This window comes from Chionomys nivalis, chromosome 23, assembly GCF_950005125.1.
Source record: "Chionomys nivalis chromosome 23, mChiNiv1.1, whole genome shotgun sequence".
Classification (NCBI taxonomy): Eukaryota; Metazoa; Chordata; class Mammalia; order Rodentia; family Cricetidae; genus Chionomys; species Chionomys nivalis.
This window is the reverse complement of record NC_080108.1, coordinates 30,926,222-30,950,405: the sequence shown is the minus strand read 5'-3', so window position 1 is coordinate 30,950,405 and position 24,184 is coordinate 30,926,222. Positions and strand designations below refer to the sequence as shown.

The window sequence follows — 24,184 nt, the reverse complement described above, 5'->3', positions numbered from 1 at the left end:
ACTTGTCCAAGCTCCGTTAGGCAGAGAAGATGTAAGTCTAGGATTATTACCCTAGCAATCTGTTTGTTCAGCTCTGCAACTAACCCTTGGGCAGAACTATCCACCTAAAGGAGAAGTCATGCAGAGAGGCTCTGTATTAGCTCTTTCCTGTTGCCTTAGTAGAATGCCACATTTCGATCTCTGTGCAGGAAACAGAGACAGCAAACTGGAAAGCTGAGCAAAGACAATCCCAAAGGTACCACAGTGATAAACTTTGTCCCATCAAGGGTCTGTCTCATAAACGTTCTATAATCACCCCAAACAGTGTCACTAGGTGTCAAATACTTGAGCCTATTGGGGACATTTCTCATTTGAATCACCAAAGGTTCTAAAATAAGAGACCATTTCCTAGTTCCACTGGCAGACTAGTCCAATTCCCACAGCTGGTTTGTCATAGGTTAAACCCATGTGTGTGCGTGCAGGTGTGCATGTGAGCATGCATGTGTGTGTGCACATGCGTGTGTATATATGCATATGTGTGTGCAGGTGTTTATGTGAGCATGCATCCATGTGTGTGTGCATGGATCTTATTCAGCACCTATCTTGTACTTGCAACTGCAAAAGGAGAAGTCACACACAAGTGCAGTTCTGAAGGAGCTAAGACTTCAGCGGATTGGATGGGGGCAGAGCAGACCCATCCTCCCTCTCTTGGATAATGTACTCTGGCTCCACACAAAGGAAAAGGTGAGCTTGTCTCATTTGATTCATGTGTTTGTTTCTTAAGCAGACTGTTTTGAATAAGAACTGGAACAGAACGTCCTCTGTCTTTTTTTCTACATTTGTGGGCTATGGACTGAGCTCTGGCTCATTGGTGAGGCTCCCTTGTGAGAGTCTACTGAGACACAGATATGCAGATTGCCAATAGTTTCTTGCTCACATGTTCATAGACACTTGTTTACCTTTCTGTTTTCTGTTTTCACCGAAGACTGCACCAAGATGACTGACCTACTTTGGCTCCAGTGTTAGATTTGCTTTTAATTATAGCATCCTGATTACTGGCATCATCCCCGGGCTTTTTTTCCCCTCTTAATGTTATTGTTGCCCAGATGACACAGCTTTGGTGCCAGCAAGAAGCCTCCTAATGATTCATAGAGGCAGGCCTGGCACTCCCAGAGACAACAGAGGTCAGCATGAGTCTGTTTCTACAGTGTCTCCAGTGACTGCCAGCCTCACCTAGCTGGAGAGAGCTAGCCTACAGTGTAACCTGGGAGGGCTGGGACTATCCTGATGATATTCTGAAAAAGAAAAGATTCTTATTGGTGACCCCACATGGTAAACAATTGTTCCAAATAACAGAGCTCTTGGAGTATAGTTAAAACCCTCCCAGAGAGGACTGACTTAGAGATAGTTTGGACTTTGCTGTCTTGTCTTCCCTTGCTCCATCTCTTCCCTCCCTTCCTCCATTTTTTCTCTTATTCTTTATTTGTGGTCTGGACAGCTTGACTTCTGCACCATTGTATCACAAACTGTGCTAGGAAGTGTTCAAAGATGCTTTCAGAGTTTGGAGGCTAGAAAGAAATTCAAAATAAGGAAACAGTTGGTGCAGTGTTGGTCTGTGACTTTTTTCTGGCTTGGGGACAGCTGGCTTTTCATTGTATCTAAGGTATGGTGAAGAGCAGAATGGAGAACACATTATCTTCTCTTAAAGAGACCTCAAATGCTTTGATAAAGGATCCATCCACATAAACTAATTACCTATCAAAGGCTTCATCTCTGAAAGTATTCCATTGGGTAGATTAGGGTTTCCATACATGACTTTTGAGGGACACAAACAAATTTTGTTGATTGAATTATTTATTACCCATACACATGCTTGTGAAAATCAGAAGCAAGCTTGTGGAATCAGTTCTCTCCTTCTCCTACGTGGGGCCCAGCATCTGGACTCAGGTCCTCAGACTTGACTCTGAGTGATTTCCTGTAGGAAGGAGGGCGCTAGCTAGTTCCTGGCCTCTTAGCCCCAAAATAATCACAAAGAAACTGTATTAATTAAATAACTGTTTGGCCCATTAGCTATAGCTTCTTATTGACTAACTCTTACATCTTAATTTAACCCATTTCTGTGTATCACCAGGTGGCTGTGGCTTACTGACTAAAATTCCATCTGACTCCCGTGGGGCTCCATGGCTTCTCTCTGATTCTGCCTCTTTTCTTCCAGCATTCAGCCTAGCTTTCCCCACCTACCCCTGTTCCCTGTGCAGGCCCAAGACAGTCCTTTCTTAACCAATGATATTCACAGCGTACAGTGGGGTATTGCTGTTGCTGACCAGACCATGTTGTTTTGGAAAAGGTTGTGGAAGGAAACCCTTTTCTCCCAAACTGACTTTTTGGTCATGGAGTCTCATTGCAGCAATAGAAACTTGAAGATACACTTTGTGGCCTAATTCCACCTTAAATTTTGATACTTCGTAATGGGGATTATATGTCAATATTTATTATTATTGTTACATAATATATAATTCTTAAATGTATATACAACAATACATTCTTATTAAATGTCAACTCAGGTTGAGTCATCCAAACCATAGGTATTAGCCATCATGTTATTCTGAGCTTTTTCACTGAGGGAAACCTGCACAAGCAATGGAAACAAGAACCCCCCGCTACGTTTACGACATATTTGTTCAAATTAATAAACAGTTTAAACCTAAGCTAGTTAAAGGCAAGAATATAAACTGACATCTTTTCCTAAAACTTCACCATGGTCCTGTCAGAGTGAACTCGTTACCATTCCTCATTCCACCTGCAGCTCACATCAGGATACACAGGTATAATTAGCCTTCTTTTACAGACTCAGTGAAGTATGATCACCTGTTCACAATAACAGCCAGTGCATGGAAGAGTCTGGATTCCAACCTAGGCCCCCAGTTGCGTAGTAGTCTACTGAACTGTATGGCTAGACCTGTAATTAACCCAGGGTGCAAAAATGGGAAATCCCTTGGGGGAGTTACTTTGTTGAGTGGGTGAGAAAGATTTGTTATTAACACATCAGTGTTCTCTAAGTAAATTGGTACTTGTCCCTGCAGAGAGGCCTTAAAACCGAGTTCTGTTAGGCCTGACTCCTGGTTCAGACTTTACATAAGGAACATCTGAGGTTGCTTCTGCAGCTCACCTTTTGAGTCATCCGAGGCCCCGCTGTGGAGATACGAACTAATTAGATTTGACTTCGTGTATTTCATCCAACCCAAAGCTAATGAAGCATTAATCACCATCGCCTTTTTTCTATCCTATCCATTTGATTAATTTGCAATTGGTTTCCCAGTGAGTAGAAAGCTTCCTGTCATGTTTTCCTGCCACTACCAAAGGGGTGGGAGCCACTCTCCCCCATTTCAGAGAAGCTGTGGGTCACCAGTGGTCATTGCAACTCAGAATGACTGCTTAGCCTGTCCTTGTCTCCTAGGTTTACTACCTGAAAACACAGTTAATAAGAATTGCCACTTCTTGATACTGCTAGGAAGACAAAGCTTACATATGGAGCAGTCTCCATAACTGCTACCTGCCACCATTATCACTGGTGTTGCTACCCAGGTTACATTCGATAGATAGCTTGAAGTTGAGGGCTGCTGTCCATCAAATGTTTGTATTTGGGGACTGTCAAGATGGATCAGCAGGAAAAGTGATTAGTGAAATGGTCACCTCAGTTTCAGTAGTGAGTCCAGAGATGTGTCTGCACACTTGTTGAAGTGTCCTATCTCACAGCCTGCATGCATCCAGCCAGCTTTTAAAAAATCTAAAGGAGTGCTTGTCCTTACTCACACTTCTTTTCTCCTTAGACACTCACCAGAGGCGTTCCTCCCTGCCTACAATATTTTAAGGGAATGATAATTAGTCTTCCTATAGCTTGCTTTGACCTTTTACCTCATGAACTCTGCAGTTGGTTAGCCAGCACGCCTATCCACTCTTGCCTTTCTGTGTAGATGGTGTGAGAAACACTGGGGTAAAGCACAAGAAACTGCCCAGGGGAGGAGACACAAACCACACTAAGAAGAGGAAGAGGCTCAGAGCAAGGCTGGAAAACTTGAGCTTCAAGCAGCTTGAAAATCTCGGGGTAAGAATCTGTGTCAGAACTGGCCCTCGTGGAAGTTCTGGGCTACCCTCAGCAGGACAAGCTCAGGTTCTGTTCTTCGCTGCTGCAGGATTCAGAGGGGAGTCAGGGTGGCTGTTGTTATTAGCTGGAGGATCTGGAATATGGGATCAAAGTTTCTGCTTGTTTGTTTGTTTTTTGTGGCCAGGCATGCCATACATGTGGTATCAGGGCACACTGAGGTTGAGAACGACGGGATTTGGGGAAGGAAATGAAAGGAATGCCTTGCAGGACACATACTCCATCTTTAGAGCAGGGCAAATATTTTGGGAGGTTCAACTGCCTTTCAAGAACGTCAGGAAAGGGGTGGGTGAAGCCAAGAGAAATAAGTCAAGGACACACAGAATGGTACAAATGTGTCCTGGGGAGAGAATAGTAAATGCATTTGGGAAACAAAATAATTTGCTGAGGGTCAAGAGAAAGAAAAATGAGACACTTCCAGGAAATATGGCTGACTGGTGAGCAATGGCCATGTCAAATGTCAAAATGGTCTCCCATGACAGATGTCTCCAGTGTCATTTTAGAGCATGTTGATTTTAAGAAAGAAGGTGATAAAGCTTTAGCCCCTACTTACTATGTCACGAAGGACACATCTAAGGGGGCTGGTAGCTGGGAGTAGATGGATTTCATAGATCAAGTAAGATCTGAACCTAGGGAGAAGCAAGGCTAGGCAGGTTAACCATGCGGTATCAGCAAACAATTAGAGATTAAAGGTCCCTGCATTTGCGTAAATGAGGGTCCTGTGTCCTGACTTTGGGTGTGAACATGGTACCTTTAGGTGACAACATATGATTTCTCCAGTTCTGCACATCTTAAACTTTGGGTACAGCATAGTGGGATGCCAAGTATGTGAACAAGAGGATCCATGGAGGGAAGAACTAACTTGAAACCTATTTGCAGAGTTAGGAGGTAAAAACAAACAAACAAACAAGCAAACAAGAAATGGAAGTGGTGTAGGAGGTCCTTTTTATTTGTGTTGCTTTCATTGGTTAATAAAGAAACTGCCTTGGCCTTTTGATAGGGAAGAACTTAGTCAGGCAGAGTAGACAGAACTAAATGCTAGGTAGAATTAATATTTTGATGCTAATTTATGCCTTAACATAAATTTACATCACAACATAATTTACAGATTCAATGAAATCTTCCACGAAAAATTTCAAAGCCAAAGCAATGCTGAGTGAAAACAATAATGCTGGAGGTATCACCATACCTGATTGCAAGTTATGCTCCAATGACAAGCAATAAAAACAGCACAGTGCTGGTAAAAACAAGGCAAACAAACAAACATACAAACAAACAGATAAAAAAGAAAACCCGAGGTATTTAGGTCAGTGCAGCAGAGTAGTGGGATGAATACAAACCCCTGCATCTACAGTCCCCTTGTCCTAAGGATTAGTGATTTCTGGCAGGGTCAAGTGAGCAGAGGCTATGACTGTCAAAAAGGCTCGTGGTGTGACATTTGACTTGGAGCATATTCAATACCTAAGCATAGCTGTAGATGCATGGTGGAGAGCTGACCCTGTCCTAGAAAGAGAGAAACATTTGCTGCATTAATAGACCAAGTGCATCTAATGCACAGTTTGCTTCATCTTCATCACCATTTTCAACGCTGAGTAGATGCTATTTTCTTCCACTTACAGATGAGAGTACTTGGCTCGGAAGTCTCTCATGACATTTTTATTGTCAATGAAATTGCCTTTTCCATTTCTTGGCATGTTCTCCTACACCATATATCCCAGAATTGAGTTTGATAGTGTGTGTAAAGCCAGGGTTTATGTGTTAAAAAAGCCCTGGGCTCTACAACTGGAACCTAGGTAAATATCAAGGCTTTGATTTTTCTCATTTGAAAACCAGAACCTATGATGTCTCCTGTACTTGGTCTCTTCATTGCAAATATCAGGCAGGATTAGGCAGTGTTTATGAATCCTTTGTATCATTGCTGGTTACATTGAATACTAAATAAATTAAAAGGCATTACTGTTATTTAGAAATATAGAGATGATATCAGGGGTGTAAACTTAGGCATGGCATTCCTTTTCCCTCATTTCAAAACTGAGAAATCAACCCTTGGAGCCATAAAGTGGAAACATACCACATTGTTTTTGCAGTAGACAGGGAACACAATGTTTAGAACTGAGAATAATGTGTGCATTCCAGGTAGAGTCCACATCTTGGCCATGGAGAATAATGCTGATATGAGCATGGGACGGGAGTAAAAGTGTCTCTCTTGTTGTAAAAGGAGCGATGGGCTGTGTTCCCGCCGCCCGGCTAGCTTAACCCCAAAATAACCACAGAAATTGTATTCATTTAAATACTGCCTAGCCCATTAGCTCTAGCCTCTTATCGGCTAACTCTCACATCTTGATTAACCCATTTCTATTAAATCTGTGTCACCATGTGACTGTGACTTACCGGGAGAGATTCAGAATGTCTGACCTGGTGGCTGGCTCCATGGCAGCTCTCTGTCTCTGCCTTCTTTCTCCCAGCATTCTGTTCTGTGTATTCTGCCTATCTAAGCTGCTGCCCTATCAAAAGACTAAGGCAGTCTCTTTATTTAACCAACAAAAGCAACACATAGAAAGAAGACCCTCCTACATAACTCTCTTAACACCCTTATGCCTGTCCCTACGGACACATGTCCAGGAGATCCAAAGGTAGGGCTACTAGATCAAATACCAGTCTACTTCTACTCTTTTGAGGAACTTCTGACCTGTTGTACAATGATTACAATAGCTTACATACCCATACATGCACATTCTCTTCTCTCTGTATCTTGGCCATCATTCATTATTTTTTGTCTTTGAAGCTAGCCATTCTAATTTGAGGAGGTAATACCTCACTATGCACTATAACCGTAATATGGACTCAACCTCGATTCCAATCCATGGAGGAATTTATAAAATATATGACCTATATTCAAAAGGAAAATGACTCTGCCATTAAATCTCAAGTCATGTCATTTGCCCCAATATAAGCCTGGAGGACATTACGTTAAATGAAATAAGCCAACCACTGAAAGACAAACACTTTGATCTCACCTATATGTAAAATATAAAATTTGATCTCACAGAAGTTGGAGGAGGGTAAGAGGGAGACAGATGAGGCCAGCTGGTGAGTGGATACTGTTTTAACTAGTTAGTTTTGGCATTTTATTACTGAACTGGGTAATAACAGACAGCAATGGTGTATTTCTAGCAGTGTGTTTCTAATAAGTCAGAAGAAAGGATTGAGGTACTGAGTATGTCTCTGTCCTGCCTTCCAGCTCCCAAATAACCACATGGAGACATTAATTATTAAAGCTCTGCTGATAGCTTAGACTTCTTTTTAGCTAGCTAAAATCACTTAAATTTCTGTTACTCTATGCCCTGCTCTGAGGCTCTTTTACCTCATGTATGTATTGCCCATCCTGCTTTTCTGCTTCCTTCATGTGTCACTAGGTCTCCATCCTCCTTCTTCCCAGCATTCTTGGGGCCTGCAAATCCTGCCTAGCTGTTAGTCATTCAACTTTTTATTAAACTAGTCCAAGTGACACATCTTCTCAGTGCTCAGAAAGATTTCTCCACAACAGATTGGGAACGGGATGGCTACCAGAAGAGAATGACAGAGGATTGTGGCAGTGACCTGGTTCTTCAGCTCAATGGATACAACCATAACGTGATAGATAAACAGATGGAAACGCACAGTTTGCTCCAAGAATGTAGACTGAATCCATGCAAAGGAAAAAGGAGGCTCATATGCCTGGTGACCTGTTGCGGGTCCTTGCTGGGTGACTTCAGAGCATTCTGAACTCAGCTGAGTTGGGATAGCTTCCCCGCCATCAGTGTCTTCTCTTGTAGCTTCCACTCCTCCTGCTTTATTCTTTTTATATTCCTCTCTAAGAACTTATTTCTGGGCTCCTTTTACACCTTTCTGCTATTGACTACACTGAAGTTTATTTTTTTCTACTTTTGTGCTTCGTTTAAAATTCCCCCAAACTCTACCACTTCCAGACAGACTTATCTAACTGACAAAACATCGATTATTGAATTAGTTTTTTTTTTCTAAACTTATCTATAGAAAAATTGAAGAGAGGAAAATTTTCAAATTTGCAGTTTCTTCATTCAAGAAATTTAAGTAAAAACAGTTGTTACTTTGGGAAGTTTGAGCCTCAAGGAAAGGAACGAAAAACCTTAAATAACGTCCTATTGGAAGACGTGATCTGCAGTTTATGCCTCTCCCCAGGAGCTAAAACATGAATTCGATATGGCGTTAACCCACGTTAATAAAATCAATAGCACTTCACATGAAATTCATTCAACCCAATGCTATTTTATCCCCTTTACTTTTATTACTTCATTTTAATCTTCCCGTGCCTCTCTGTCATGGAAGCCCATTTGTTACCATGGCAACGATGGCGTAAGCGATGCAGCAGGGACAGGACACTACTCGTGCTTATAAAGAAGAGCAAAGGAGATGAAATAATTAAAGCAGCAGTCCCCAGTGATCCTTTCTGCAAATGATGTTCCCATTCCACCGCATTGTTTGAGAAATAAGTTTCAATTAGGCCGCTATTGTTTGGCACTCTGCCTGCTGGGAGAGACAGCTCCAAGTGTTTTGCATTTTATTCTCTATGTTATTTTCATGGGAACCTTGTTTTTTTTTTTTTTTTTTTTCTGATCATGTTCTGAAGGAGCCTCCCTCAGGCTGGGGTCTACGATTTACCGCCTTTACCTCAGCAAATGCTAAATAATTGTAGGTGAAAGGCGCTCACGTGGATCTTTTCGATGCAGAAAAATTTTCACCTTGTTTTCCATAGACACCACAGCATCTGCTTCTGAGGCCCTGCTTTTCCTGCTAGAACTTCACAAGGGGCCCAGGTCTCCTGAGTCTGCCTGTGTTCTTTGTATTACCGTGTATCACAATTCTTGCCCCATTTCCCTTGACTTCAGGGGATATCAACGGCGTTGGAGTGAGAGTACTTGACCATGTGTGCCTGTCTGTATTTACTTCATGCAAACCTTCTCCCTGTTATCTGACCTTCTCTCTTCTGTACTGTTCTCTATAGCCCTGCCTTTCAAAATCCTCCTTTACTCTGGAAGAGTAGATAGTGTCCTTTTTCCTAATGATTGCACTTGAGAAACACCACGTTACAAGCAGTGAAAAATGGACTCCTACTAAGGACTCCTTGAGATGTGCTTTGAGTCTCTAGAGGGCAAACGAACACATCAGCTACACGCTACCTTGTGTTCCTTGTGCCCTGTAAATATGTCTTAGTTCTCTGGGATCATTTCCTGAACACTTGACTTGAGAGGTATTTTTTAAATGTTTATTTATTCTCTCTCTCTCTCTCTCTCTCTCTCTCTCTCTCCCTGTGTGTGTGTGTGTGTGACTGTGTGTATGTATGCATGATATGTGTATGTACATGTATATATGCATATGTGTCTGTTTTGTGTATGGGTGCAGGTGTATCTGTGTGCCGTGGCACATGAGTGGAGGCCAGTGTACAGTCTCTTGTATTAGTTCTTGCCTTTCATCTTGATTGAAAGAGTTGATTCAAACTTTTATTTCTTATTTATTTATTTTTTTTTTGCTGCATTTATTAACTATGTCGGCTTGCCAATGAGCTTCAAACTCTGCCTCATATCTTCCATTAGCACCAGCAGCACAGGAATTACTGACACCAAATACCACGTCTAGCTGTATATGAATTCTTGAGGACTCGGGTCCCACACTTAGTCAATCCCCACTGAGCTAATTCTCTGACCTGGAGCGATCCTTTTGGGATATTCTGTTTACCTTCTGAAACACCCATGCCATTTGCTGCATCTTGGCACTCCCAGAGGTTGCCATATCAAAACAACCCATTTGTAGCATGGTTTGTGGTTGGATGTGGTAGATGGCAGGATCCCACTACCCTCAGATCATCTTCACAAAGGTACCAGGATCCGTGTCTGGAACCCATTGTGATTGACTCACAGCACACCACATGGTGTGAATAAAGCAATTCTGCTTTCTCAGGCTCTTCTCCATTTCACACGTGCTGGTGTCCCCCAAAGCAGTAGCCTAGGTACTGAGTGGTCCCTCACAAATTAGACTCAGGGACCCAATGGCACTACATTAAGACAAAGAACTCTCTAGCCTGGTGGAGGTGGCTGAGACTGGCCATAGTTTCTGATTGGGTTTTCTTTCTGCCTCCGTCTAGACTAGTCACAAGAAGTGCCCAAAGCCACAGAAAAAGATCCCTTTGCTGAATGCCCTCACGGGCCAGCTTTTCATCTCATCTGGAGTGGATTCACAGCTTTTCACCAGCTCTGAGGATATGGAACCACCAGGTGGCCCTCCTAGCTTCTAGAAGGTTCCCATTCATCAACTCTCCAGGCTTGTTCACTCATTCTTACCTTGGCTGTTTGTTTTAGGATGTTTTTGTTGTTGCTTATTCTCTTCTCTCCTATTCTCTTCCTCTCTCTCTCTCTCTCTCTCTCTCTCTCTCTCTCTTTCTCGTTTGTGTAGAAGGCTGATATATGCTGACATCCAGGTGGCTCAGTTTGAATGTCCAGCTGTATCCTATCCTTGCTTCGCCAATGTGTCATTAGATGGTAGATTGAATCTTCTGTAGCCCAGAAAATGCCCTGGTCCTCTTATGCCCATAGTTCATCAACTCAACTGCCTGTATCCAAGGTGTTGCTCCAGTGACTTCATGCCTGGCACTTGTTTGAACCGATGATCTGATGAACCAGATGAAAACCTGCAAAGATAGTTTATACTTGGACTTTTCTCACCTGACCCACAAGGCAGTTTGGGAAAGCAATAGCATGCAGAACTAATGCACAGGAGGTCAAGCCCAGGTCAGTAATAGGCACATAACGGATAGACAAGGCAAATAACTGTCTCAGTCTGGATAGCATTACACGGGAGGCAATATTACCTCTCGCAGAACATCACCGTTATCATCTGGAAAAGTGTTTGCATGTGTCCACAAGAAGAGGGAGACATATTAAATAATCTATAGCAGGAAACCCACAGAGGGATAGTAGCAACATGCACATCTGAGCATCTAAGCTCACATGAATAAAAGTGAGTGAGCAGGAAAAGATGCTTTCTGGCCTCATGCAAGAAGCTTGCGTGTCCTCTGTTGGAGACCTAATGGTTTCTCTCTGTGCTCATGAAATGACCAGTATTCCGACGTTCTCTCTTCCTCCCTTCCTTTTCATTCCGTTGCCAGCCCCTGGGTGTGGCATACTGACCAACGATGCCACGACAGGGGCACACTAGAAGAAAGGGAACTTCATATTTTCTTGAGTCTCTCCACACAGCCAGGTCCTCTTCACTGAGATCCTTACAACAAGGTGGCCAGAGGAAGGCAGGCATGGAGTTGGACCATATTCCCAGTCAACCTTGGCTCCACGGCTTACACGATGGTATACATTTAACTCTTCAGAGGGAGAGATGCACTTAACAGTTGCAGTAATCAGTGTGATTTGAATTGTTCGGATGGCAATTGTGTTTTATATTAAAAGTGTTGTTTTTTTTTTCTTTCACAGAATCCAAAAGAAAAACAGAAGCTCCCCTGTTCTCCTCCTTACAACACTAATGTGTCTGCATTGCCACTGTCCTCCTCAGTCTTTGGAACTGCTGAGGAAAGAGGAGGCGCATGAGCAGAAGGCTGCTTCCTGTAGGCTTCTTCCTGAGTCTGGGTGGGTGTGGTTTACTGTCCTGTAGGGCCTCGTGGGCTTCTCACTCTCCTTGTTTCTGATTGCTCCCATATATTCTTAGACAAGAGGAATTTGTAGGACACAATGTATAAAATCCACCCCCACAGGTAGATTTGAGAACTGTCACACAGTGTGTAGAGCATGTCCACATGTGTAAACCTTTGGTCCCCAAAATGAGCTTTCGCAAATGATCCACGTTGTCTGGAGCAGAGATGATCCCTGAGTTGGTCTCCATGGTGATAATGCACACAGAGTCTCCCAGGAGACTGTTGCTTGTGTGACGAAATTAGAATTTCCTTACTACTAAGAAGGAAAATTTTTCCTTTTCACACTAAGCCATAATCCAAATGCTTGAGTTCAGTTTTATTTCTATCCATTCTTTATTCCGGTGACATAAAAAGACAAAATATTCTTTAAAAAATGACGTGGGAGGTCTCATAGAAAAAAAAAAGAACTAAATCTTGACTTACATTAAAATTATCTAAAAGAGAAAATGCTATTTCCAAGGTGAGGATCTGGTCCTCATTTGTTAAGTGTTCTGGGGCAGTTTGGTTCAGTGGATTGCTTCCTGAGCGATGCTGGATTGATTGGCTTCATTTACTCTCCCGTCATTTCTGACATGCAGCTTTCGTTGGTGTTGGGTTGAAGAACACACAGAGCCCTGAGCACTGCACAGGTTTCTTTCTGGCACTGATGGGTTCATGAACTCACCCACCACAGTCATTGTTGATGACCACCCAGGTTCTTGGACAAAGGAAGTACAACCTCGCAGCTCAAACAAAGTGACCAGCCAACCTCAGGCTGCAGCGGGAGGCTGGAAGAGTCCCAAGGCTCGGTAGTGGGCCAAGGGCTTGGTATTTCTGATCAAGAGTACTCCTTGATTTTCACCCAAAGAGAAACTGGCTCACATGCTCTCACACAAGATGTCTTCTTGTTGTTCCTCCTCGATGCAAATTCACCCTGTGATACTAGGAAGATGGGGAGGGAACTAGGCTTGTGACAAAGGATAGATAGTAGCCTGGGAAAGAAAGCTCTGTTGTTCAACATACTCTTCGATGTGCCTAGGAATACCCTCTGAGGTCCAGTGCTTCTTCAAAGGCATGGAGTAATTGACCTCTACCTTCCAAGAGGTCAGATTCCAGTAAATGGCCACAACTACAGAATGGTGGCTACACAGAGGTATGCGCTGAGCATTTCTGGGATTCAGAGGAGGGGTAGATTTTGTCTAGAGGAAGTCTGAGGAGGAGGCATGGTTGATGAAAGAAAAGGATGAAGGAAGACCTCAAGTAAAGGAGTCAGATTTGAACTTCTGTCAAAGAACAATTTTATCCAAGTCCAGAAAGCGGTTACTGGAATATAGTTTGGTTAAACAATGACCCACAATCCCATAATGCTGGACATGACATGTTCATCATCCCGGCCTCTGAAACCCATGTTGGACACTGTCACTCTTTGATTTCCATCTTTTGGATCAGAACATTCGTCCTTCAAGAGAAGGCTTCCATGCCCGTCATCTTTGGCTGCAAACTACAGCATATTTTATGTACTGAATAAAGCAAATATTTCCTTTCTGTGATGGGAAGGGGCAGGGAAATATCTGTTAAGGGGACCACAGTTGCAGCTGTGCCACACAGTCACCTCTCTGGGACGTGGGCGAATGGAGCAAATACAGGAGGCAGACTAAAGTCTCGTGCAATAGTCAACCGTATCCAGGGCATCAGGCAACTTACACTCTGAAGGGTAAAGTGGAAGCCTCATGAGGCAAAACCATGTGTTTCCACGGAGGCAGGTAGAGAAACAACAATAGCCAGCTGTAACGAATGATTGGGAGTAAATTCTCTCCTCTCTGCTCTTCCTGGGAGGGGCACAAAAGTGAACGGCAAGAACAATTCTGTGGTTTTGAAGACACTGAGGTTATAAGACTTGTCTTGATTTCTCGGCGTTTTCTCACAAGCACTCAGATATCTCCTCACGGGACTCCATTCTTGGAGCATGTGCCTACAGACATGAGCACAGTGTTCTGGAGGCTCAACGTACCAGAGCATGATGATGGCTAAACTTGACCTCTGCTGCAAGGCAGGTCTGTCTCTTCATCAAAAAGGAAAAGAAGAAAGTGGCAGCTATGAGCGGTGTCATATGATAATTCGTTATTTAAAGAGATTGCTTACCACACATACGTGTAGCAAATCATCGCATTTTAACATTAAATTTATGCAATTTAATTGCCAGCTACATTTAGTAAAAGTAACATTATATAAAAACTGAAAATGGATTCTTCGCATGCGAACATGTTTTCTTGATTTGGTATTTAATATTTTTCTGCTGCCTTGCACCAGAGAAGATTTGAACAGAAAGCTTGCGTTGAACAGTTGTGTCATTTGCCCTAAAGTTCCTTTTGCAATGTCACAAACGTGTTTGCCTCCGTTGTTTGCTTTGCACCTACTCAACTAATGTTAAACTGGTTTGGTAATTAGTTCCTTTGTGCTTCTATCAACATTTCTCTTCTATCAGCAGTTTTCTAACAAAGGACCTTGGTTGATAGAGGGGATATCTACGTAAGGTCTTCTGTTGTACACATAAGTGTCTTAGTGTGTAATGTGTTTTCATTGGAAATAATTAGAATATGAATCTTGAAATTCTCTAAACACAAAATATTGTTCACATACTCTGGTTTGCTCAATCTTTAGAAGGTTCTATCTGTATCCATGTAAGTTCTGGAGCTCTGATGCACACCATAGTATCTACAATTGGTTGAGGACAGACCCCTGTTGAGTCCTCATGCCACACAAACATACAGCACATGAAAAGAAGCGCAGGGACCTGGTATTGTGCTACCTACCTGCAACACCCGAGATGCCAAAAGATATCAAGTTTAAGACCAACCTGAGCAACTTACTGAGACTCTGTCCTAAACTAGGAATGAGTAAAGAGCTTGGGATGTATATCAGCAGTACAGAGTTGGCCAGCCTATGTAATGTCTTACGTTCAGTCCCCAGTTTGGGAAACATTTAGATGGTAGTTACATGTCATGTGTTCACTATAGTGATGATACTACAGGCATAAACATACGTTTGAAATCATTAAATTGTATATATCAAACAATGCAACTGTTGAGTATTAATTGTATCTCAATAAATAATGTGCCTAAATAAGTAAGTAAATATTTAAAATGAAAGCATAAAAATGGAGTAACGAGGGACTAGAAAGATGGCTGAGCAGTTGAAAACGCTTGCTGCTCATCCAAACTCCTCCAATTCAGTTCTCAGCACTCACATCAGGTGGTTCACTACGACCTATAACTCCAAATCCAAAGAATCTAGTGTTATCTTCTCGCCTTTGTGGACACCCTCATGGACACACACACACACACACACACACACACATACATGAAAACAACTGAAATAATATAATGACTAAGTGATTGTTGATGCCATTCCAATGTTGATGCGATTCATTAAAAATAAAATTTAGCTTCTGATTTTGAATTGATCACTAATTTCTTCACATCAGGAAAGGGCTTTAGAATTTAAAAAAATTCACCATTTACTGTGACTACTGAAAACATGGAGTTGCTGTGACCTTAGGTGTGACTAGGAGTTTTCCCATTGTCTTTTCAGAGTTCAATAGGAAATTGGGGAAAGGGGTATGGATCTGCTGGGCTCTTTTTGTGAGATACTTTTTTCTATCTTTTGAAAATTGTTTCCTTTCCTTCTGTTTTACTTCAAGTGTTGAGTCTTTTTTAGTGTTTATGTATGGACTGATGTGCTTGCTAGGAGACTGAGTAATTCAGCTAACTAATTCTCACCGTGAGTAAATGATCCGTGAAGTTGACAAGCAGCCCTGGCTTAGACAGCAATGTCTTTCTTCTACTCTTTAGTCTTCTTTCATTACGATTGGCATGTAGCTGCGAAGTTCATAGATTCCTCCTCAATGGGTTCACTTGTGTGTCTGGACTTGTGTGTGGACCACATCCAGGAATCAAGACTTTCAAATTGGAATGAATCCCAGATGGTGGGCACTGAGCTATTTACACTGTTGATTTTGGTTTGGCTGTGATCCGATTGTAATTGTGCCCTGGTTATTACTGCTTGGAATTAGAATTCTAATTGCCACCTGCTTTCTGCAAAGGACCAGGATTTTCGAATTATTAGGTGGATGGATGGGTACCTGAATGAGGCAGACATGACTCCTAGTCTCCCATTAGTGTATCTGTTTGGAACCTAGATGTCTTGTTTCTGCATCTGGCTGTTCCCTAGTTCTGTGAACTTGGATGAGTTAGCCTGGGGCAAATCAGCTGCTCAAGTGAATTGGGTAAGTTTCCTTTTAGAGCCTATTTGGAGTCCAGAAAGGAGGATACTGGGATATAGCAGGGCACTGAGCCAAGGGTAAGGTGTGGAGATGTGGAGATGCGACTACTTAGTTGGGCAACCCCCTAAATTCCATCTCTCTCGACATTAAATAACAATAGCAGGCATTAGTCTATCTGCCAGTAGTCAATGTGAATCTCTGAGAGGGGGCACTGGAAGGAGCTTACACTAATATAGGTACGCAGGGAAAGTGAAGGGAACTCCCTGAGATGGTGGCGTTTTGATCCTGGAAGACACCATCATGGAAGGAATGGAAGGGGATATCAAAGAATGATTTCCAGGAGAAAGGGAGGACCTAGGAGCCCTATAAAACACACAGGCCAGTGGCACAGACTTCTAGCCTTAGCTCTCTCCCATATCAAAGGCATAATTCGGTTGCTTTACCCTTCACCATCTGTCCTTGTCTTTGCTAGTCACTAAGTTCTTCATTCATGCTGGAGAATGTACTTGTCAATGCCCTAGACAACCCTAATGACAGGAAGGCTAAAGGGAAGTAGGAAAAAGGGACACAAAAGAGAAAACAAAGAAAACAATAGTGATATTTCAAGATACAAAAATGGAGAAAACATCCCCTTTAGTTGCATTAGGTACACTCAGCACAATAGTGCACAGAGTCACTTGTAAAGCCTTATTCTGCCACACACATGGATTTTTATGAGAGCTCTGCATGAGTTACCAGACAGACAATGGCCAGCGAGGAGTAGATAAAGACAATAGCAGTTGCAACGGCATGAGGGGACTATCATAATATTCAAGACCACAAATCCTTTTCCCAAGGTTAATAAGGCCAAACTGAGATGAATGTCTAATTTTCTAGTACATATTATCCATTTCAAAAGGGTTGGAAGCTCGTATTAGAGAATCTACTAGGAAAAGAAGACTTGGGTTCAAGTACGTCAAAGAGTGGTCCAGGATGAAACATCTGCACTCAACAGCATGAGGGCTTCTCAAATTCCAGGCTTCTGGGAACTATTCAGACCCAGTGAGTCACAACCTCTGGAGATGTGGCTCAAGGCTGTACATCAGCTCACTCTCCAGTTGACATAATAGCCCATTACAGCCTTGTCTTTAATCCTACAATGTAGGAGCAGCTGTTGAAGGAGTCCAGGGCACTATGCACTGGAGATGAGTAACAACAGCATGGGCAGAGTAGTGAGGGCAGGCGTTTGGGTCTCCCTCCCTCACGGCTAGATGGAAATCATTGTGCTGGCTCCACCTGCCGAAGCCAATAACATGCTTTATTGAATTCAATTGCCCAGAATCAGTTGTTTGTAGACCATGGCCCCGATAACAAAGTGTATGCTCATACTCTGTCCACGAACTTCCCAAACTCTACGTTATTATTTCCAGACTCTGGATCTATATTGGATGCCAGAAACCCAGAATCACCAAAATTCAGGGATGTTTTGTGTTGTCATTTGAGTAGAATCTTTGATGCACCTAATTATGGAAATTAATCTCGGTAATTTCATTCCAAGTCGCCTGTTTGTACTTACGCACACTTTTTCAATTACATTTGTGCTAAATATAGTAACTAGTTCTAAAAGACACCATGCAGGCACTGTGAAAGAATTGTAAGAAGGAAATAGACATGCAAACCTTGCAGTAAAATGTTGTTACATTGAAATAAAAACCCACAGATCATTTTGAAGATGTTGAACGATACCTTGGTCTTCTCTGTGTGTGCGTATATGTTGGGAGGAGGCTGTTTTAACCAAACCTACCTATTTAATATCATAAGGTTTCAAAGGTTTGCTTTTTATTTCCTTCTTGAAGCATTCACAGGAGATTTAATATCAATTTCCAGCATGCTTTGTGGCAGAGAAAGAATTAGAGACCTACAAAAACTAACACATTGCAGCAAAGTGGATTTGCTGTATTATGGTTTCAATGCGTCAGACGCATACGCCCAAAGTTCATGAATAACACAAAGCGAGTATGTTTAAGAAAAGAGTCCTCAGAATTAAAGTATCCAGACAGCACTGAGAAACCTCACTGTTGATGCAGTATACTGGGAGGGTGGAATGGATTGTTAGGTGCACTAACACTTTAGCCAGTAGACACAGAACAATTGAAGTTGGTTTCATTTACTTAAATGACTTAGGATGGCAGTAGACCCTGACCTCTGTTATGTAGATTTGCAAAGGCAGACTTGTCATGATGTTGAAAGTCTTTCCAGCCTGTGGACATGATGGAGCTTGAACACATATGGTATAGGTACAGGAATATAAAGGAAACTGCCATGGGAAAGGCCCTGGGGTTATGCTGGTGTATTGTCACCACGTTTGCCTCTCATGTCTTGAGAAGCGCATCCCCTGGATTTTAGCTAAATATCCAGACATCGCAGCACCCTGTTCTAATAAGAGTTGGACACCATGGCACAAAGTGGGGACTTAAACTGAAATGAAACAACAAACATCGCTTAATTTTTAATAGCTTTTGGGGTAAGGATTATTTTGGTATTCTGTCCTCTCTTGGTAAATTTAAAAATATAGGTTGACTTTTTCTTCAGAGAGAAATACACGAACACTTTGTTAGTCTCCTAGTGTCTCTTGTGTCATAGCAGCTGGTGTCTTTTCACAATACAGTATTTCTCTGCCACTCTTTTAGAGATCTGTCTTCTTTGTCTTTCAGAATCTTGACCCCAGTGTTTCTTTAAATTCATATTTTAATTAACTCATTGAGAATTTGATGTGTCGTATCATGATCCTGATCACCTCAGTGTCTTCTAGATCCACTCACATTCACTATCCACCCAAATCAGTGCCCTCATTTAGAGAAGAAGACCCCACCCAGTCCAGTTAGTGCTAGCTATATAATCTCGGGTGTGCGGCTGTCCAATGAACTGCATTCCACCCACTAGGAGCACCCAATTGAAAAACATAACTTCCTTTTCCGGAAACTATTCGTTGCTAATAGTTTCTCGGTTAGGGTTGGGTCTTTGTGACCACGGCCCCCCATGGATGCTAAGATTTTTGTGTGCCTGGAGCATGTGCGAGTTAGAATGCATGCGGTCACACACCGCTGTGGGTTCACGAGTGCGACTCCCCTGTTATGTTCGGAAAGCACTGTTTTCTTGTTGTGCCCCGCCACCTGGGCTTCTCAAGTCTTTCTATTGCTCTTGTCGCCACTGAACCCTGGGAGAAGCGTTGTACTATAGATGTCCAGCTAGGGCAGAATAGGCTTGCACTCTCTGCACCTTGACCAGTTGTGGGTTTCTGTGTCAGTCACCAGTTAGTGCGAAAAGAAGCCTTTCTGATGAAGGCTGAAAGAAACACTCATCTTCGGCTAGAGCAGTAAGTCTTTAGGAGTTGGTTTCATAGTACATTCTTTTAGGAGAATATCAGTAGCGAGCTATTCCCTAGGACCTACCACCTCTCTAACCAAAGATTCCTGACTCTGATAACAGTGCGGGGTATAGCGTGCATCTTGTGGAGTGGGTCTTAAGTCTACTCAGAAAGCTGTTGGTTATTCCCATGACGTTCCTTCCACTATTGAACCAGTGGGCTATCTTCCCAAGCTGGTCATTACTGTGGCTCCCATGGTTTCACAGCTGGGTAAGACTGAAGATTACACAGCACCTGCCTTCATTTTAAAAGCTGCGAAGCAGGAATGAAGCCTCTGGTTCAATACCAGCTTGACTTCCCCGTGCTCTGTCACTCAAATATGTGTTGTGTTCAGCATGAGGGTCTCATATCACATGTTAGAGGGTAAACAAGACCCAAAGCCAGTAACATTTGGAGCCCTATAGGACTGTAATAGAAGTAACCCATTCTTGGCAGTGGGCTTTTTTATTTGCTAGCTTGTGGAGTCTAATAGAGGTATTGTCACCTGTAATAGGAAAAACCCACTGAAACTTTTAAAAAATAAATTAATAAATAAAATTATAATTAATTAATTAATTAAAAAATCAATATGTGTGTGTTTTTCTTGTATGATGTGTCTGCAGTAGTAGTTTCTCAAGTTTGTCTGCTGGTTCCGGCACTATAGAAATTGGTGTGGTGGTTCCTTAAAAGAATAAAAATACATCTACCACATGATTCAGCTACTCTACTCTTGGGAGCCAACCTCTGAAATTTCTGCATTCTACTCTAGAGATATTTGCTCAGCCATGCTCATTGCTGCTCTCTTCACAATAGCCAGGAAACAGAAACAGCCTAATTGTACACCAATGCACGAATAGATAGTAAATAATGTGGGACATTTATACAATGGAACATAATCCAGTTATTAAGAAAAATGAAATTATAAATTTCAATGCAAATGGATGGAACTGAAAACAATCATTCTGAGTGAGTTCACCTAGACCCAGAAAAACAAACATCACAGATTTTCTCTTATTTGTGCATGTTAGCTTTGAATCTTTAGATGCCCGTGTTTCATTTGGAATTTCCAGAGTTGGAAGATTAGGAAGGGGTAACTGAGGAGAGATCACATTCAAAAAAGGGAAGGAAAAGACACAGTGGTGAAAAGGGGAAGGGAGAACAATAGCCATCCCTGATTTTGGTGTGGGGTAGATGGGGTATAGCCTACTGGTAGTCTGTCTGTTCTCATCTGTCTTGACATTCAAAGCACACACAAATCTGTGATGCTTTCAGGCATTTAACCCTTTCTTAGCACCATCATTCCTCCTGAGCACTCACTGGCATTGAGAGAAAGAGGGCATCATTGATAACGATGGCAGCTCAGTTTCTCAATAGGTCCCTGATGATGGCATTTCCCTATAGGCATCTCAAGAATGGTGGCATGGAGCAATCATGATCCCTGGACACTGTCAGAAATTAAGGGTAATTTAGATGAGGGATCCAGATTAGATCCCTATGTCAATCATCCTTGAACATTACTTCAGTGGGAGGAAAAGAAATGTCCCATATCACTGCGCTAGCCAAGATGCCCAGGCTCTTCGTGTACTCACTAGTGATGTTAATATATAGGGGTTATCACTACCCAATAGTGAGAGTCTTTATCCCTCCATCTACCGATATCACCCGCAGGGTGGATATCTCACTCAAATCTGCTGAGGGTGGAACATTCCAATCTGCACTAGGCCTTTCTCCTCCTAAAGTTAGGCCTTGAGCCACATTTCCTGCTTCCCATTGTGTGGATGGATTATTATTATTATTATTATTATTATTATTATTATTACAGGTGTTGTTTCTCTCCTGCTAAGCAGGACTTAAGTCAGATTAGACAGCTATGTTGCCACCGATGTGCGAACGTCACTTATTTCACGTTTATAGATATTTTTCCTTGATGGTGATGATTGGGGTTCATAGATGTTGCAGTGTAATTGTTTCCTTCCATTGGCAGCTTGCATAGTATTTTCTAATACCATGGACACTGGATTGCAGGAAGGAGGAGAGAATCTTTGCTAGCTATACATCTGATATAAGATTAATATCCGGAATATGCAAATAACTAAAGTATCAAAGAGTCGAGGAAACAAATGACTTAATTATAAATGAGATAAGTATATAGACACACAGTTCTTGATATAATAATAATAATAAAAATAAAAGGTTGAGAAATACATCAAAAAGTGTTGCTGATCCTTAGCAATCAGGGAAATACAAATTAAAGCAACTTGAGATTTCATCTCACCACAGTCAGAATGGCTAAGATCCAAACGACTGATAACAAATGCTGGGGAGGTTGTGGGGAAACCATCATGCAGAGTTGGTGGGAATGTGGATGTGTGAGCCCACTCTGGGAATCAGCACGAAGAATCTTCAAAAACCTAAAAATAAATCTACCATATGACCCAGTTGTACCAATTCTTGTGTGTGCCCGAAGGACTTGCATTTTTGCCCCAAAGATACTTGTTCGGCAATGTTCAGAGCTGCTCCACCCACAATAGCTAGGAAATGAAAACATTCTAAATATTGTACAGATGAATGATTAATGAAAATGTGGTAACATACGCAATGGACGGTTAGCCACCTGTAAAGAAAAGTAAACCTATGAAATTTCCAGGTAAACGAATGGACCTAGAACGCACTACATTGAACTAGGAAACTTTGACCAAGGAAGGTAGATGCTGTGTGTTCTCTCTCACTTGCAGGTCCAGGTTCCAAATCTTCACATGTGAATATGTACCATGGAGTAACCACAGAAACCAGGAAAATAAAAACGACACCATCTTCCTCATGTTTTTGAAAAACGACATTTAAGAAGTAATAACACGGACTGGCTCAGCCGTTCAAAGGCTACGCTCACAACCAAAATACAGGAGGTAATACTACAGGCCGGGGGCAGGTGGTCTTGATGGGGGAAGAGCAAGATATAAAAGCAGGTGTTATGAAGTGGAAAACAGAGAAACAGGGATGGGCCTGGAAACAGGGTGGTGGGAGGAAGGTCAATAAAGAAGGGGGAATGAGAAACAAATAACACCAGGGCTGTTTGAGAAAGCCTCAAGGACTCGTATTATTTTTACCTAAATCATATTATTTTATCTAAAATTATACATAATATATCTAAGTGTATGTACACACACACACACACACACACACATCTTAAAAGAAGACATTTGGGTTGGCAATGTTCCCTACAAAAGCCATAGACTAACACCCATCAGTAGCAGACACAAGAAGCCTTCTTTCAAATAACAGGACATGGTAGTCCGAATGACTCTTAAAACACCATAGGTTCTTGATGTTGGCCTTGGTTACTGCTCTGAACTTGAGAGTCATCCCCTGTTGTTGAAGACTCCACACACTTAGCTCACAAGACTAAGATGATTTGAGCTGGATCTGACCATGTGTGGTGGTTTCTTAAATGTCAGCTCCCACTGGCATTTCCTGCTTGCCAACTTATTCATCTCCATGCCTGTGATGAACACAGGAAGGAAGGCTCAGAGACACACCGACTTCCTCCTGTTTTTCAGAACACGACATTTGGGAAGCAATGGCATGCATCCTTACTGTGGAAGAGACATTGTTCTGAATGCCCTACAGATGTGTTCCCTTTGTTGAAAGTAGGCTGTTTGAAAAAAATAGGCAAAAGGAAGCCAAGTTTCAAGACCATGGAACGAATGTGCAGGAAAGGAATAATTTAGCAGGTTGGGGGCCCAAACTCCATGCATTTCCAAGAAAAGATTTTTTTTTCAGTGGTCCTAGGGCCTCATAGAGTATTGGCACCATACTGTGTCAGTTTTAATAATGAAGGATGTAGATTAACAGGGGTCAGTCATGATTTCAACACGACCCTCAAAAGAAATGAGGTATGAAGTGACCTCACTCAATGTCATCTTTTCTATGTCCAGTCAACTTAGCTGACAATTTCATGGTTTCATTCTTCTTTCCACTTGAATAATGTCCCATTGTATATGTATGTGTACCGTTAGAATATTTCTGTGTGGAAATTGTTGTGGAGCTGTTTCCTCTAAGCTGAAGCATGTCCTCCTGAGAGACGAACGGGGCTTCAAAGCCCAGGGGTCTAAGAAAACTTGCAAGGAGCAGGAAACTCAGAAAGCTTCAAGACTCACAGGCCAGAAGGTCATAACAACCGCAAGCAAACGACTGGAAGAAAGGAGTCTCCTCTGCCTGTGCACTGGGTGCTGCAGCAATGGAGCTTCTGTGAGGGATCAACCATGCAAGAGTGTGGTGCTAGTGTTGGAAGGCATCAATACAAGATGGGGATCAATATTGTTAGGAACCAATACAGGATGAGGTTCTAGTATTGTGAGGTGCCAATACAGGATGGGGTTCTAGTATTGTGAGACATCAATACAGGATGGGGTTCTAGCATTGTGAGGTGCCAATACAGGATGGGGTTCTAGTATTGTGAGGTGCCAATACAGGATGGGGTTCTAGTATTGTGAGGTGCCAATACAGGATGGGGTTCTAGTATTGTGAGGTGCCAATACAGGATGGGGATCAATATTGTGAGGAACCAATACAGGATGGGGTTCTAATATTGTGAGACATCAATACAGGATGGGGTTCTAGTATTGTGAGACATCAATACAGGATGAGGTCCTATTGTAGGAAGGTACCAATACAGGATGG

General features: G+C 42.2%; 1 long non-coding RNA gene across 1 annotated transcript; it reads left to right on the top strand.

Moving 5' to 3' along the window:
• Positions 1–528: 528 nt before the first annotated feature.
• On the top strand, positions 529–20,016 carry LOC130865527 (uncharacterized). The gene is made up of 3 exons (XR_009056141.1): positions 529–723; positions 3,954–4,084; positions 11,641–20,016. It is a non-coding gene; the product is annotated as an uncharacterized LOC130865527 (long non-coding RNA).
• The last annotated feature ends 4,168 nt before the right edge of the window (positions 20,017–24,184 follow it).